Raw genomic sequence first — 16,920 nt, 5'->3', positions numbered from 1 at the left:
CTTTTCAACAGCCTTGCACCTTTATGCCATGTGTGCCATACTACAGCTCTTCAAATATGAAGCTGCAGCTGGCAGATGGTCAGCTTAGCTTAGCTTAGCATAAAGACTGGAAACAGGGGGAAACAGCTAGTCCGGCTCAGTCAAGCGGTAATAAAATCCACCCACCAGCACCTCTAAAGTTCAATTACTATATCTCGTTTGTTTATCTGATAGTGGTATCACTCTTCTCAACTCTCTAACTCTTGGCGAGAAAGCAAATATTCCAAATAAGGTCAAACTATTCCTTTAAGAAAATTTATCAGTTCAATTGTGGTAGTTGTTATCTTGGTACTAACACACCTTGTGCAATGAGCCTTTGTTTTCAGTCACTGCCTAAGCTTCAATAAGAGCAAAACATGAGCAGGTGTATTATTTATGAGGCTTTATGACTTTTTAATTTTTAATCTCTAGTATCTCTGTTTTTGTATCTACTACAGGAAGTGTAAACCGACCGGGACCGGTCCCTGCCTTCCTCAGGAACCCGCCTGTCATCCCACCCCAGCTGGACATGAAGCCCTTCCTCCAGTTCCCCCTGGAGTCACGTCATCCGGCAAGCATTGGCCTCTTTCACAACTTTAACACAGTAAGTGCTCAAAGGCACACTTGCACACGAGCACGAATGCACGTGTGCACGCGGTGTCTGGGATTTGTTATCATCTTGTTTCACTTAACAGGAGACAGAGCTGGTATTCAGCTGTGGCTTTGGAGCGTTGCCTCCTGAGTGAAGACGAGTGATAAAGTGCTGAGGATTTATACTCTATATTCCAAAATGATGAGGTGACAGCTGTTTACTTTTTATTCGGCAGAGTGAGTTTCAGCATAATTGAAAAAATGCCCAGGCGAGTGTTTTACTGCAATAAAATTAGTTACAGCTAATCAATTGTATAAGAGGCACAGGCTGTGTTCTCTACAGTCAGCATTTTCTGTTGCTCCCACTCATTTCCAGATTGGGTTTCATGTGAAGGTCAGCGTGGTGACGAACAGGAACCCACATGCGGCACACAAACACACACACAAAAACCACACAGACACACACACACACACACGTATATGCATTCTATACATTACCATTCAGCTCATCTGCGTATGCATGGACGAAATGACCCTTCCACAAGTTTATGATTTATCCTGCTTTGTCGAGGTCATTGATTGTGGCCACTAATGCCAGAGCACCTCGATTCAAATCAGTTTCTGTTTGTACGCAGTCAAATTAAAACAAGTCAACAACACTGCTGTCAGACGACGCTCAGCCCGCCTGTTAAAAGGACACAGAGAAGGGCAGTCTGACAGAAACACTCAGTTATTGTGATTATTGTTCCAGACATAGGTATGTTCCAGTTTGGGGAGTTCTCTGAGTTATCTGGAGAGCTCATATCAGGTCGGTCTCACTAGGTTTACAGGTACTTTAACTGCCTGACACTTAACATTCTCCAGAGTATACTGTAGGTATTACCTCCTTGCATTTAGAAATAAGCTGCACAAGGACACGTTGTGTTTTGTTGATTTGTAACACTCCAGAGGAATATAGTTCTCCTTTAAGGCTGAAGTTTACGTGTTATTGGGCTCTGTGTCAGTTACTCAGTTTGGGAAAGAAACATTACTTTTTTGATAGAGTTTTTTGATACAATTTATCTATGACTGTTGTGTTTTCAAAAACAGAAGTTGTAATTGCAGTCTGTAATTGACTCTCTATACAGCAGTGTTAAATGTTACAGGTGGATTCTGTGTCTGCTGTATGGGATTCAAATTGCGTACTCAGGCACAAAGGATTCAAAGGAAACCAAGCATGCACATGCTGGACGTGATGCAGGAGACATGTGATCATAAATTCAGTATTACTGTGTTGATGATATTGTTGACTGTCTTCCAGGTAATCCCACTGAATTGCTGTTTCTTTTCACTTAATTATTCATTCTGACACTGCAATCATGTAAACTGTTTTCTGTTTTTTTCAGGGGGTGCGTTAGTATACTAACCAAATGGTAGCCAGTGACGTACACATTCCAATGACAACAGTTTCAGTCAAAACTAAAACTGTGGTAGCTGTTGCTTAAAGTCTACTGGGAAAATGTACTGATTTAAGGGGTGTGACTTGTTTTAGTTGACCTTCAAAAACCTGTACAGCTGCGTTGATCTTTTCACCATTTTTGTGTCTACATTTCTGTCCCCATTTTTTTGGCTTTGTCAAACGAAGATGACGTTGCCACTCTTAATCTTGCCTGCCAAATTCTGATCGGCTTGGTTGGTTTTCCAGAGGAAGAGCCATCAGTTAGCATAACACTAGGCCTATTTGAATCACTGAAGAAGAGTCATCGCTTAAAGTGTTATAGATTCCCACGGTGGTTGATAAAATATCCTTTTGAACCGAACTGTGGGATCTATAGTGGTAAAACACACTTTCTACCACATGTAAAAAAGTGAAAACAAAAATGTGTACTAGAGATAGAATATTTAAGAACGGGGCTTCAAATTAACTATAAAGCCAGATATGTGGAAAGCATGTACAGTACATACAGTCTGACACACTGTGTAAATTACTAGTGTAACAAAAGCCCTACTGTTTGAGGGAGGAGGGAGTGAAAGAGGAGACAAAAACAGGACTAATAGGTTAATGAGGTCATGCATAAGAGATGCACAGAAAGACATCCCAAAGAGAACAGGTGGTCAAAGAAAGGCAGAGAAAGACACAGTAATGGCAGACACACAGAGAGATCAACATGGTGAACAGCAGCCACCAGTAAGAGACAGACAGGACAGTGAGACAGGGGTTTTTGTTTTTGTCTACCTTGTTGGCACACACAGACACATAGACAGTAATCCTCTCAGATGCGTACAGACATTCACAACACACAGGCAGTCATGTCTTCACCCACACACAATGTTGGCACAGAAACAAATGTGCAGATGTAAACAAGTAACTTTGGATGTTTTCAGGTCTCCGCATGAAAGACCAGTAGACATGAGAGAAGTGAACTGGACACGCGTTACAGAAAGAAGCCCAAAAAAAAAAAAAAAAAAATGAGGCTAAAGTCTATAAATATTTCTAACAATAGATTCATACGGGGTGTAAGTTTTCAGACTAATTATACAATTTCCCCTGGTGCCTGGAGCTTGAGATTGTAAACAATCTCTCATTTGGCAGCATACGTTTAAAGTTTGAGGAGGGGATGAGAGGCTGAGTAAAACCACTGTGTACTTTTGGCTGCTTAATGAGGGCAACACCCAGCGCTGTGGTTGTTGAACCCTGCCAATGGGTCGGAGAGCTCACACGAGTCCATTCAAGTCGTCTGAAAATGAGACAGCAAACATTTCATAAGAGGATGACGTGGCATATAGTGTATGTGTCCTTGATCTTAGAATGACCAGCTGGGTTGGTATTTTTAAGAACAAGTTATAGGCCGATGTTTGTAATTTGGCATTTAAGTTAAGATATGTCTTCAATATTGTACCCTATGGTTTTTACCCCAAAAGTAATTCTTTCTCTAATTTTTTTCCTTCTTAAAATATATTTATATTAATATTATACATTTTTTTCTAATATTCTTCTGAATTGTTTCATCATTTGAATCTTATTATGTGATTCACCTGAAATTGACTTCTTTATTGCTACAAGGACCTAATGTCCCTACAGCAATCGGAAGGCTGAATCATATCTAATACATCTAATCTAATACATTTTATCACTTACCAAGGTACTACACAGAAAATACCTCTGTTGTTTTGTGTAATATTGTAGTACGATTGTTCTAAAAGAGGAGGCTTTGCAGGACAAAAACAAAGTACAAATTTGTGGAGATAGGGAGTCTGTAATTAGGCCCTTCTAACCCAAGCATGAATTAAAGCGTTTGAACCGCACCCAAGAACTCAGGCACAGACAGCAGCACCAGCTGCTGCTGAGAAAACACACACCCTCCTGTCCACATCAATCACTGCTCCCTCTTCAAATCGGTCTTCTCCACTCTTTTTTATCTCCCAGCTCTCTCCCCCTCCAACGACTCCCCCTGTCATTCAACAGCACTTTTTCTTCAACACCTTTCTCTCGCATCCACATTCACTTAGTTGAACCTTTCAGTGAAGTGCATTTAGGGGAAACACAGAAACGCCGCCCTCTGAAATTCTCCTGAATCTTTGATGTGACCTCTGGGTTGTCTCTCCTCAGATGGACCCTGTCCAGAAGGCTGTGTTGACGCACACCTTTGGGCCACCTATGGTGAAGACAAAACGGCCGATCATCTCCTGCAATGTCTGCCAAATACGCTTCAACTCAGAGGTAGGAAAGCTCCCCCAAACAGCAACAGTCCAAACATAGCTTAGCAAGGTGGAATTAAACTTCTTAGGGGTGCACAAAGGGGAAAGTGCACATTGGTCACTTGGAGATGTTCGTATGGCTGTTACTTTTATACTTGTATGTATAACTTGTTTGACCTTTACTTTTTTCATTTCAAACCAGAGTTGAATAAACCAATCAACTTGCTTCACGCACAGGTCCGCACGTCAAACATTGTTGCGTGCAGACGGCTTCTAAGGCGAGCCTCTGCAACTCAACTCTTTACGTTAAAAAAGGCTCACTCACAACTAGCACATCCACTGTATAGTATTTCCCCACTTTGCGGAAGCTGGTCCTCGATGCTACCATATTTCAGAGTTCAGGCTAATGTTAGCAGCTCAGTCCTGTTCAATTGTATTTAAGGACTCTCCAGCAACCCCTGTCAAACTCATTACCCGAGATACCATTTGCTAAAACACGTCAGTTAGACCTCTTTATAAAAGCTTTTTTGCTAGGAATGTTAAATGTGAAAACGTACAATTTGAAAACATAGACAAGTATTTAAGCTAATAAGCCAAAGTGGGTCATGATACCATGGAATTAGAGTTTGATCTTACATTTATGCTTGTCAAACTAATAATACTAATATTATGATTAACTGGTGCTACACCACAATACAAGAACAATGCTGGGTCTTTAGTTCCATGTCCACAGTATGGATCATCACTGGTGAGGATGCTACCTTTTTCCTGGGACAGGAAAAAGTGGCTTTAGCCTCACTGTTTTAGCATTATATCATGCATGTATACATCAAGTGCATATTTAAGACAACATTGTAATCTTAAAAGGAGTCAGCAGAAAACATTACACAGGCTCCAAAAAGCAGCACTTTAAGCCAATTCATGAAACTAACGTTAGCTTAACTAGCTAGCTAATAAAATCTGCCAGAGACAGCCGTTCCAACCGGAAAAATCAATCAATGCTTTTGTCTACCTCTGTCTAAAATCAAGGACTCATTAGCCAGGTTTCCATCAAAATGTAATGCAAATTTTAATAACATTTCCAGAAAATTAGCAAAATAAAGTAAGAATTAAGTGCCATCAAGTGCCATTAAACAACTGCAGAGGAAGAGTAACAAAATGATGTATAGAGTGACATTCAAAACGTAAATTATGGAAAACCATGTAGAAAACGTGATATAAATATAGCACTTAAGTTTGTTTCACTCCAAGAATCTCCACCTTATCATGGTGGAGGGGTTTGTGTGTCTCAGGGATCCAAGGAGCTGTGCTGTCGGGGGCATCAGCCCCTGGTAAGGTCTCCCAAGGCAAAGTTATCCCGGTGGAGAGGCCAGACTAAGAGCGATTCATGACAACCAGAATGAAGGGCACACTTCTGAGCTGTATCACCTCACCCAGATCAGTGAAGCCTCTGACTGTTGTTTGTGTTTATACACCTGACAGCAATTCAGAGTGTCCAGCCCTCTTGGAGTCTGTGGGTGGGGTCTTGGAAAGGGTACTAACTGGGGACTTCTTCTGGGGGAATTCGATGCTTATGTGGGCAACGATGGAGAAACCTGGAGGGGACTGATTGGGAGGACCAGCCTCCCTGATCTGAATCCGAGTGATGTTTTGGTGTTTGGACTTCTGTGCTAGCTATGGATTGACCTTAACAAACACCTTGTTCAAGCATTAAGGTGGTTCATAAGTGTACTCGGTATCAAAACACCTGAGGCCTAAGATCAATGATCTCGGACACTCGGGTGAAGAGAGCTGTCAAATGATCACCACCTGGTGGTGAGTTGGATCAGAAGGCAAGGGAGGTTGCCGGACAGACCCAGCAAACCCAAACATGTAGTGAGGGTGAAACAGCAGATGAGGGAAGCTTTCAAGCTGGCCTTTCAGCCTTTCAGGCCTGGCTGGCCAAGGGGTCTTCTGAAGCAGCAGAAAGGTACTGGCAGGCCAGAAGGACTGGCCTCCACAAATATCCAGTTTGGAGGCCTTGCACCTATCTGTTTGCAGATGACTTGGTTCTGTTGGCTTCATTGGCCTGTGACCTTCAGCATGCACTAGGGTGGTTTGTAGCTGAGTATGAAGCACTTGGGATGAGGGCAGCACCTCCAAGCCTGAGGCCATGGTTCTCTGCAGGAAATTGGTGGATTGCTCCCTTCAGTTTGGGACGGAGTAACATTCTTGTCTCAAGTGCAGGAGTTTAAGTATCTTTGGTCTTGTTCACGAGTGAGGGTAGGATGGAGCAGGAGATTGACAGGTTGATCAGTGCAGGTTCAGCAGTAAAGTAGGCATTGCACCAATCCATGAGACAAAAGGCAAAGCTTCAATTTACCAGTCGATATACATTCCAACCCTCACCGATGGTCATGAGCTTTGGGTAATGACTGAAAGAATGATACAAGCTGAAATCAGTTTCCTCCACAGGGGAGCTGGTCAGCCTTAGAGAACGTGTAAGGAGCTCTGACATCCACGGGGAGCTCGTAGTAGAACCGTTGCTCTTTCAGATCAAAAGGAGCCAGTTGAAGTGTTTCGGGCATCTGCTTAGGATGCCTCCAGGGTGCCCAACTGGTAGGAGAGCCTGGGGTGAGTTTATATATATCTCACCTGGCCTGGGAAAGTCTTGGGATCCTCCAGGAGGACCTGGAAAACAGCACTGGGGAGAGGGACGTCTGGACTGCCTTGCTTAACCTGCTGCCACCGTGGCCTGACTTTGAATAAACGGCAGAAAATAGATGGATGGATGGATTTTTTATTTCATTCTTAATTTGAGAAACGTCACAGTCTCCTCATCACTTCACACAGTGGAGCATACCCTTCTGTAGACCTTTCACATGTACGTGTAGAACATGAAAACACATGTAAGTGTGCTTCCATGGCACTTTGTTGCATTTTGTTTTTATCGTTAAGTCAACTTTTCCACCTCAGTCAAGCATTTATACTCAGCTTTGTTTATGCACATAATTAAAATGCGCATAAAATCGGGTGGATGGAAACGCATTTACTGTTTCAAAAATAACAAAAACTTTGAGTGGTAAAACTTGCACCGTTATTGTAAGTTGCACTATGTGCCCTGCTGGGACTGAAAGCTTGACAGGCATAGCAACAGTAACCAAGGGGGTTGGAGCTTACTAAACAGTCAAATTGATTAAAGAAAGCCTGTTAGCAATATTCATGTAACTTTAGAGCATCCTATGATATTTCCTCGAAGTCCAGAGCCCCACACCTGCACTCTGCAAACTTGACCCAAAAAGTTAGCTGGACCAAAAGAACAATGCAGTTTGAGCAATGAAAACATGGTTCAGAGAAAAACCCTGCTTGTATACAAGCAACCTAAAGTTTCATTTGGCACTCATATATCAAAGTCTTGAAGGAATGTCAGTGTCAAAAAAAAAGAATTGTACAGAAATTTTGTTGGGCTGGACTGTGTCTGGATTGGAAAACATATTTCAGTCGTTGATAACAAGCCTTTCAGTAGAGAGGTCTTTAGGTCCCCTCTGATGAGGTTTAATGGAGGGTTGTGAGACATGTAACGGTGAAGCAGCAGGATGAACTCCAACTAACACAAGCTTGTCCTTAAAGCTGATCGAGCACATTTTCTGCATTTCACTTGTGACAGATGGCACTATGACAACATGAGGCAGAAGGACTGAAATACAAGAGGCCAGAAGTGATGAAACTTTAGAGGAATTATTTGAGTGTCTCCATTAATAGTAGTGTCAACTGAAGTTGAAAAACAAATAATAATGTGGACATCCAGAACCCAGCAAGTGGAGGACATGATTGACGTGTTATGAGTCCAGTACTGGGACTTTAACAGTGTGTATGTGTGTCTGTAAGCACGTGTGCAGTGGAAATATTTTGATGGTCTGAGGCTGTCTTTCTGTGCATGGAGAAAGAAAGAATCGAGATTGCACATTTCCACAACATGGTCCACAAAATTTTTGATCAATCAATACTTGTGACCTCCCAAACTGTCTCACAGGAAAACAGCTTGCAATAATTTCTACAGTCAAAAAGGCAAATTTCCTGACCCAAAGTATTTATGCAGTGCAACTCAACATCTAGGCTGAATTTGAGTGATGTGTATTCATCAATATTAAAAGGTCTTTTGAAAGATGGAAAAATCTTGGTGTTTAGGACATACCACTGTAACCTCTAACCTAAACATGAGAAGAAATCAAACAAAAGCCTGATATACAAGCCTGGCTAAAAATATAAATGCATTCCATTGATGAAGCGCTAAATACTTGGACTCTAAATGCAGCGATGTGTAAAGGACACAGGCAGGGAGGGAGTCATCTGAAACTTGTGTAACACTTATCTGTTCTCTATGTGAGGGGTTGCTTAATTATACCTGCCCTGCTCAGACCTGCATGTTCTCACGTGGTCTACATGAACCTGGGGTACGGAGCACTTTTATTTACTTCACCGTGTTCATATTTACATACTGCTTGTGATTTCACTGAATGTGCATGTGTGAAAATGTTTTAGGCGAGTGTCTCTGACTCATGTGATGTCTGTGTTATGTGGTGAGATGTCTACTACTGAGCCACCTGTTTGTCCAGCTTTCTGTTTTACTTGTGAGCCGCAGTGTGCATCTGCTCTGCTGCAGCTCTACAGCACTTTCCACAGTAACCTGAGAGACTGGAGCTTAAAGCACGGTGGACATTCTTTAATAATGAAGGAATACTCTGCTTACAGTACAGTACTTGGCTTACTTACACTGTCTGGGTTGTGCTGTAGTTCAAAGGCAGACAAACACTCCTTATTTTTCATGAAGTCTTTTTCAGGTCATGAGCCACCAAAGTATATTAATAGTACTAATATTTTACTTCATATGTAGGTCTGCCGGAGGCCGGTGTTAAATGGGAATTCTCAAGTATTTCCACAATAGAGGTAGATTGATTGATAGACGCCACTCAGAATCAGGTGCTTCTCACTGCTACTACAATGTATCCCCACATGTTGTAATTGCAACATTGCAATTTATTTCGGGCCACAGAGGACAGATTAGCCTGCCAGTACTCAGCGCAGCTCTGCTGCAAGGCTGACGTCACACCATGCTGCATTAGCCATCGTCACCACTGCAGTACCATGCTGGACACCTCTCTCTCTTTCTCTCTGTTCAATCCACTTCCTCTTGTACTTCTCAGGCCCACACCAAGTCATATCTAGTGTCTCCCAGGCAGCTTGGTTTGCTCACCATTTTCCTCGTCAGTTTTCATGTTTCTGTTTCTCCCTCTGTGGGGTATACTGTGTCATCTGTCCCCTCGCCTTCTCTCCACCTCTCCAGCTTCTTCCCACTCCCTCTTCCTGTCGCTGGTGCTTGTATCCCGTACAGTAGATTTGGCTGCCAGACCAGCTCTCTCTGCTTTCTGTGCCTTTGTTACTTTGTAGATAAAACATCAAAGCACATCCCGCTTAGAGAGAAAAAGGATTTCAGGGACATTCACTTGCTCTCAATTTCTCCCTCTTAAATCCCATCTCTGCTTCCTCATCATCTTAATCCCCCCTTCCATAGGCTCTTTTGTAGCTTCTCTTAGTTCATTTCACCTACTATGCCAAACATCACTTATATTTTATCGTTATTTACCTTTCCTCTTAGCTCCAATGATCAGATGCCTTGATCTTATTTACATTCTATTGTCTGTGCTGCATCCCACCCCCGCCTCCAAGTTTGTCAAGATTTTTTAAGACCTGACACTGAAGGTCAGAGGGATTGAAAGTATCAGAGCTCAAGTAAAAAACAAACCAACTGAGAGTTCCACAAAGGGAGGGGAAAATTAGAGGGGCAGCAGCACAAAGTGTGGACTGCAACGAGAAGACGGAGCATTGAGTATTTCTCACTTTTGAGCTCTGTGCTGTCATTTGTTCATCGACTTGTAGGGCTTCATCACCTTGTCTAATTGCAGGGCTTTGGGAAGCAGCAGCCAAAGGAGTTGTGTTACACAGGCAGAGCTATATCTGCCTTTCTGTCATCACCAATCAGGATGAGGGGTGTATGGGTAACTATCATTGGCAGTTAATACCTGAGGCTTACAGAGGCATTCGGGACACGTCCCAGTGGTTCCTTTGCCTCAGTGTAGGGCCCCACGGCCTTGTTATTGACATAATGAAACCTATCTAATTTCAGCAGGTTTCTGCTTGAGCATACACATGCAAATACAGTCACACACATACAGTCTTGTAATACTGTATTAATGAAGAGCTTACAGGAACTATATTTGTGCCGTAACACCTCACTCTTTCCTTTGATTTCATCTGATGCTGACATGCACATGTATATCTGTACTTGGAGGGCAACACTGGTTTCCGGGCCCAGTATCTCCAGGAGGGATTTCCATAGTGGACGATATTGCACCTCGCAATTTATATCCGATGCCAATCTCTAGTATCTTTTGTGGCAGTGCAGGAAGTAGTGAGTCTGTTGTCTAGCCAGGTTGAAAGTAAGGGCATGGAGGTTGGGTTGGCGTATAGCATGTAGCGGGAGACTTTTTCTGCAGGAGAACAGAGTTGGCACCTGGCAGACACCTTTTTAATCATAACCACAATCTTTCGCAAACTTTAACCCTGTGTTTTAGCTGCCTAATCCTAATAATATATTCATCATAGTTTATTTGTCATAACCACAACCTTTCCCTGACCCTAACCATACCATAGTTACTATGCATGAATGGCATTGGATGTACAAAGTTGGAGTTGCACTTCAAGTGTCATCATCAAAAAAAAAAGGAAAAAATCTCACAAATGCATGCTTAATCTTAATATGTAACTTGTCTCCCATTAACATAAGATTAACTGTGATACACTGCAACCCAAACTCCACACCCACACTAAAGACTTACTGAAATGTCCACACTTCTTCATATTCCCATTTCCTGAGTTTAAACTGATCCGCTTAAGTGCTATCATACAAGGACAAGCAGCCGAACACACACTCAATGCACAATCTCTTCTTGATTTGCTCCATTTTTTTCTCTCAGTAGCTGACTGTCAAGTGTCACTGGCCGCCACCAGCCCTCCAGCCCATTTTAGATAATCCCACCCCTCAATAATCATCTTCAGCACAGCAGGCCAGTTCAGTGATTACACCAGTAGTGAAGGAAGAGGAGATTATTCTGGAGGCTACTCTTCCCTGACAGCCTCAGCAGCACATCAGATCCGCAAACCATCAGCCCAGCAGCAGTTTACTGCAATGCATCGAAAACAGAGGGTGCCAGACTACAGTTAGGTATATAAGTGTTTGGACAGTGACACAGTTTTTGGGATTTTTACCTCTGTATACCACCACAGTGTATTTGAAACGAAAGCCATCAAGATGTGATTGCAATCTAGACTTTCAGCTTTAGTTCAGGGGTTCAACAAAAATATTGCATTAACCGTTTAGGTTAATTTTTATACATAGTCCCTCATTTTCAAAGTACTCAAAAGTACTTGGACAGTTGACCTACAATCGGTTTCATGGCCAGGTTTGGCCTGCTCCCTCGTTATTTCATGACAAATTAAGCACATAAAAGGTCTGAAGTTGATTCCAAGTGTTGAGTATGCATTTAGTAGCCGTTCTCGGGAACTCTCAACATGCAGTCCAAAGAGGTGTGGATACAAGTGAAGGAGGCCGTCGTTAGGCTGAAAGAACAAAACAAACCTATCAGACAGATGGCAGATGGCAGAAACTTTAGGAATGGCCAAATCAACAAGTTGGTCAACAAGGGATGCACTGGCAAGCTCAGCAGCACCAAAAGGCCTGAAAGGCCACAGAAGACAACTGAAGTGGATGATCGCAGATTTCTTTCCTTATTGAAAAAAACCCCTTCACAAAATCTAGTCAGTTCAAGAACACTCTGGAAGAGGTAGGGGTATCATTGTCAAAACCTACAATCAAGAGACGCCTTCATGAATGTAAATACAGAGGGTTTACAACAAGGTGCAAACCACTGGTAACACTCAAGAACAGAGAGGCCAGATTAGATTTAGCCAGAAAACATCTATAAAACCTGCCCAGTTCTGGAACAAGAGGCCAAATCATGAAAATTGTGTCACTGTTCATTTATTAATGCCAGGAAATCCACTTGGTCAGAAACATGGCAACATCAGTAGGTCAGTCAGATGTTCAGTCCCTGCTACAATATGACAAGTTCACATGAGGAAACTGCATGGCACAGCCACAGTTTTCTGACTTTAGCTCATATGGATGTCAACAAGAAAAAAGGGAATAAAGATAACCGACAGGGTGAACAAAATAAAATGTTCTGTTAAAAATGGAAATATGCATCTACTCATCCAAATGTCTGATGATTCGATGTAAATGGATTTCATGTAAATCTCTGATCTGTCTTATTCTTCTGCCAGAGCCAGGCAGAGGCCCACTATAAGGGGAACCGCCATGCTCGAAGGGTGAAGGGGATCGAGACATCTAAGACAGCTCGTCTCCAAGATGGCGACAAGCAGCACCCTCCCCCTACTGCTTCGCCCTCCCCACCAGGCCCCTCGCCATCCAGCCCCTCGCCTGATCCTAATAAGCAGGGTGAGCATCACCTAAGACATATGATGTAACATACACATGCAGGAATCTGTCACACAGTGGCACAGATGTGCCATACAGCTGCTGCGTGAACTGATAGAAACTAACCAGAGAGAAGTGTTGGTGCCTTGGTGATTATTAAAGAACATCTACACTTAGTTACTGCTAATAGGATTTATCAGAACATACGGTTCAGTCTGCATCGCTAAAAAAGACTTCCATTCTCACAACTTGCGTAAATCTTTCCTTTATAATTACAGATATTACCAGAGATTCAAGACTTCATCACAGTTCAATACTGACTTGATCATAAGCACTAGAAAAAAGCAACATGTAAAAAGTATAGTAGTGTGCGATCAACCTCGTCTAGCACCATACTGGGCTGGCCAGACCTTGCACAGCTGCATGTTTGACCTCAGAGAGGCAGAGGTTCAACACAGCACCATTGCTGGAAGATCAGCATCACTGTTTTCACACTTTTATATCATGATCAACAAGGTCAAATGGGGTAATTTATGGTTTACTGTGTTTGAAAAATAACTTACTAACCTAAAAACTTTGTGCTGTTTACAGATGTCACCCAATCCTGTCCCAACTCTAACGAGTCACCTTTGACCCCTAGCCGCCTCCCAACACCCACACTGAGCTCAACAGACCAAGAGTGTCCCCTCTTGCCTTCTGTCAGCTCACCTTTGCCGTCCTCTCCTTCCCTCACCGCGGTCCTCAGTACCCCCCCTGTGGATCCAGCAGTGGCTGGTCTTCCTGACACCCTGTCCCCAGCACCCAGCCCGTCTTCAGGAGAGTCAGAGGAAGAGAAAGCCAAGAAGCTTCTCTACTGCTCCCTGTGCAAAGTTGCTGTTAATTCCCTCTCACAACTGGAGGCACATAACAAAGGTAGATCCAAAAGAGCTTTGTCACAGAGCATCGTAAGTCCATCACACCACAGAGTATGCACAATCTTGAAAGAAATAAACTTCTACAATCAACAGCATTATGCCCTATGCACTCTTTGAAGCAACTTCAGAAACCCTGAGGCATGAAGCAGGTACACTACTGCCACTTAGTGGTAATAATGGCAGGTTAAAAACTGGATGGTTTCACTGGGTGCAGAAAGGTGGTGACAAAAACCTCACTACCTACCACGTACACTCACTTTTGTCTCACTCAATTAATGCAATTACAGGAAAATCCTCCCATGCCAACCTGCTATGTTTTATAACATCCACAGCTTTAGAGGGTATTCTCTACACTTTTAAACAACCATGCACCAGTTGACCAAACAATCTTACAACAAGGTCCATTTAGTGGTTGGAATCTGAAGATTTATATCATATCAAATTATCCTCATTGACTTACCATGGAATTGTAGATGTTCAAATTTCCTCTTTTTTTGGTGTTTTTGAGGGCTATTTGACCATGCTGTCTTAAAAGCTGAGGTTTAAAATTCACTGTCGGAAACAGCAGTGCGAAAATAATCTCACCAAGAAGTCAATTTAGTATTTCATCTTTAGTATCTAGTATATGCACTACACTGTAAAATCACCCCAATTACCACCATAGATTAGACCTTTCTTTTTATTCTTTCCAGGTACCAAGCACAAAACCATTCTGGAGGCTCGGAGTGGACTGGGACCTATTAAAGCATACCCACGCTTGGGTCCTAAACCCAGCCCAGAGCAGGGAGGGGAGCTGTCCTCTGACCCCAACACTCAGGAACGCACCTTCCACTGTGAGATCTGCAACGTCAGAGTCAACTCTGAGCTGCAGCTTAAACAGGTGAGAAACCCACACCAAGACCCAAGGACCATGAGAGAATTATTTTCCAAGCAATTTGAATATCCAATATATATGTTTTCTTTTTTTTCTTTTTCTTTTTTTTCTTTTATGCTGAAGCATATATCTAGCCGGAGACATCGTGATGGAGTTGCAGGGAAACCCAATCCTCTTCTCAGTCGGCACAAGAAGCGCACAGAATTTATGGTAGGGACTCGGTTGTCTTTCTCACAGTCTACATATTCCATGTTTGTTAATTCTCCCCCATAAAAGCATCATCATTTAGGTTTGAGGATAACTCCTGCTGTTGAGCTAAAGGTTTTACTCGTAATCTTCCTCGACTTTCTCAAAGGAACTTCCAAAAAGCCTGGGGGCTGGGCTTTTACCAAATCCTCTGGCTGTTGCTGCAGCGATGGCAGCCGCAGCATCTTCCAATCAGCTGGCACTACGTCCTCCTGGCCCGACCTCCCACCCTCACCCTCATCACCATCTCCTACAGGGGAGACCCCTCAGCCTGCTGAGGCCTGCCCCAGGGCCCATCCGCACAACGCACGGGCCAATCCTCTTCACTCCTTACTAATAAAGATACTGACCGAGAGAATGAGGAGGAATCAGGAAGAAGCACACTGTGAAGTTGAGGCCTACATCCATGAGCCATCAAGAGCAAAATCAGCTTCTGTGGCTCCAGCTGGTGTTTCATTATAAGAAACAGTGAACGTAAATACGACTTCATGGTGCACACTGTAGTTGCAGACCTCTGCTGTTCTACTAACAGAGAACCAGAGATAACGGACAGATCTCAAACACTTCAAAGAGGCTGTATGTTTCCATCTTCCCCATTTTCCCTTCATTGCTTAACTATCTGCCAATCATCAGACTGACTCTGCGGGTAGTTTGAAGAGGAACTTATAAACAAGTTTCTATCAAGCATGGACTTCTCTGAGTATCCTCCAATCTGCAACTGACTAAATATCTTCATCTACCACTGTATCTGACTCAAAATCCTACCTCTCTTACATTTTTAATGTTCATCTCTGCAAGGATCAATTACATATCCAAAGCATTAATGTTATCAAAAACATGTCTGCTGGGTTAGATATAGTAGCTGCCTCTGATGTTAGCTGGTATCAAACTGTAGCTGTCACAGTATAGTGGATTGTACCACTGTAAAGTTCTGTTTTTATGGCCTATAAAGAGAAAAAAGGTACCAACAATTTCTGTATTTTTTCTGCATTTCTCTGTCCTGTATGTCCACAATTTAAAAGCTGGCCTATATGGTCTACATTTACCTCTGTCGGATAGAGACAGGAAGTCAAAGAGGAAAAGCAAAAGGGGAAAAATTACATGACGTCTTAAAACTGTGCTGATGTGCACATCAATCTCATTCATGGTTTGGCAAAGGTGGAGCTGTTATGAGGATGTAATTGCTACTGGTGCACTATGCACCTAGTACTTTTTATTCTCATGGTCTGTGTAAAAGGCAGTAAGGCTGGAAAAATCAGTACAGAACAAGAGAGAAAAACCATGCTAAGTTAGTGTCTTTAGTGAAAGTCAAGATGTAACTGTCTGAAGTTAAATTTTTTCCCCGATGATTCCCCAGATTCTGCCTCAAAGGCCACTGACCACAACCATGTGGGTCAAAGTCTCACAAAGCTCATAAGTAAAAGTATGTGGTGAGAAGTCTACATGTAAATGGCTTAAATACATTTAAAATGACGATATATAACTATTTCATCTGCACCTCACAAAAAAGAAAGGTTTCAGTGTCTTAACAGAATAGTTTTTAACACTGTGAGCACAGCACTGCAATGGTTGATTTATGACTTTGGTAGCAGGTATTTGCATTTTGTGCACAGACCACATTTTCACCATAATCCCATACAAGGAGTGTGGAAACAGTGGGATGAAAGACACCAGCATTATGTTATAGAAGGAGCATAAAAGGACCACATACACAGATGAGTACTTGTATGCAAAAAACAAAACAAAAAAACAATAACAAATAAAGCCCCACCATTTTTGATAGTATCATAGGCTGTAGTGGGATAAAAATGTTTAGTTTGTCTGCTCTGCCTCGTGTACTCCAACCCTACCTTACCCTGTGAAAACTATCATGATGGACTGTGACACATATTAAGGAAGCTTTAGAAAATGGAAACTGTAGCAATACTTTAAGCACTCCTGCTAACTTTTCTTTTTAACTGCAATAAAAAGAAATGTCTACAAATGTATTAATTGTTCTTTAGGAGAAGTGTATTGAAACATTACTGTAAATGTAGATTATTAAAAAATGAGAAAATGTTGGGTCT

At 42.4% G+C, this 16,920-nt stretch overlaps 1 pseudogene; it reads left to right on the top strand.

Annotated features, from left to right (window-relative positions):
• The first annotated feature begins 469 nt into the window (after window positions 1-469).
• Window positions 470-16,900, top strand: LOC120783043 (annotated as a pseudogene).
• Window positions 16,901-16,920: the final 20 nt, after the last annotated feature.

Source organism: Xiphias gladius, chromosome 21 (genome assembly GCF_016859285.1).
Source record: "Xiphias gladius isolate SHS-SW01 ecotype Sanya breed wild chromosome 21, ASM1685928v1, whole genome shotgun sequence".
NCBI lineage: Eukaryota > Metazoa > Chordata > Actinopteri > Istiophoriformes > Xiphiidae > Xiphias > Xiphias gladius.
Note: the sequence above shows the minus strand (reverse complement) of the source record. Positions and strands in the feature narration are given on the sequence as shown.